This window comes from Periplaneta americana, chromosome 17 (genome assembly GCF_040183065.1).
Source record: "Periplaneta americana isolate PAMFEO1 chromosome 17, P.americana_PAMFEO1_priV1, whole genome shotgun sequence".
Lineage (NCBI taxonomy): Eukaryota > Metazoa > Arthropoda > Insecta > Blattodea > Blattidae > Periplaneta > Periplaneta americana.
Window position 1 is genome coordinate 51,720,154 of NC_091133.1, and position 1,402 is coordinate 51,721,555.

Below are 1,402 nucleotides of genomic sequence, written 5' to 3' on the forward strand. Positions count from 1 at the left end.
GTTTTTAGTATGTTTTATTTTGCATGCCACTTAATATGTTTAGTATTTGTAGAGATTATTGATATTGCTGAAATGTACGTCGTATCTGATGATGTTGGCGTAGTCGAACGAAAACGTTCATACGTCTTTTAAACATGTAATGCAAAGGTTTAACACCTTAAACATATGCTGTGAAGTCAGTGACTGAAATAAATACTTTTAATATATTGTATTGTGCTTTAAATTTCAACTCCCTCGGCCGCCGGGTTTGAATCCATGAATCTCGGGTACAACAGCCTGTTAACCACTATAAATCCTATGGGGACGTGAGGAATAAACATGCAAGTTCCTCTGCTAATGTCGCGCATAGGATTCGAGATTAGCTGCTAAAGGAATTTAAAAAATCCAACGTCCTGATAACTATTTGAAAAAGGAGCCTGTCTGACAGTCATAGGAAAGGGTCAATACTAAAGGAAATGGTGGACTAGAGAATGAATCAAACTGTGTGGTACAGCATCCAGTTGGTTACAAAGGCACCGTAGCAGCGGTCACGTTCAAAGGGAGTCGACAGTTTGGAAGCCACCGATTCTAATTAAATTTGTGTGAGTAGCTGTAGAAAGTTTGTGGGGTTGTGTGCATGGATTTCTGCACACATCACTGAAAAACTAATGCCTAACAGTAATAAATTATCAGAAACAATCGGGCCGTGCGGGACGTGCACCACCCTGAGTACTACTTGAAGTAAGGCTGGCGAACCAATGTACAGTCGAAACTTGAAAACGTGGATAAAGAGGTAGTTCTGCAGCACAGTAAATTAGCAACATGAGCAATTTCTATTGGCTTACTAAGCTTGTAACAACCTGCGGATAATATAACTTTTCGACACTCAAATGATTATGATTTAAGATTTCCAGGACATATATTCATTTATTCAGAATTTTCAGCCCAAGGATAGATTCTTCACCGCGAACACAGCATTCTTCAGTCTTACCCATTTTTCGTCTTCCTCTTAATCTCCGTATATGATACATATATCGCAATCTTGTCTAGGCCTATGCAAATAGTATAGACTTTGAACAACTACAATAGCCTGGCTAGTATAAGAGGATTTTATTTGGGAAGCTAAAGAGGTTAAAAGTCAGAATTAAGTAATAAGGGCAGAAAATAGCTTACTTATATTCTGTAAATAAGCTTGAATATTAGAGGATATAATTTATTTGAAAATAGTCTCATCAAAAAGACAGTAAATATGTAAATAGTGTAAATATTTAAATGCTAGAATATATAAACAGATTCTAGTACCTCATAGGTTAGGATTAGGAAAATAAGTTAGACTAAGAAGTCACAATATTACCTTGACAGTTACACATCATAGATGAACTACACTGATCCATACTTAACCTAGAATAGCAACATAATAGTA

At 36.3% G+C, this 1,402-nt stretch overlaps 1 non-coding gene across 1 annotated transcript; it reads right to left on the minus strand.

Annotated features, from left to right (window-relative positions):
- Positions 1-912: 912 nt before the first annotated feature.
- Positions 913-989, minus strand: LOC138693542 (small nucleolar RNA SNORD55/SNORD39). Its single transcript, XR_011330371.1, has one exon. It is a non-coding gene; the product is annotated as a small nucleolar RNA SNORD55/SNORD39 (small nucleolar RNA).
- Between the last annotated feature and the right edge of the window lie 413 nt (positions 990-1,402).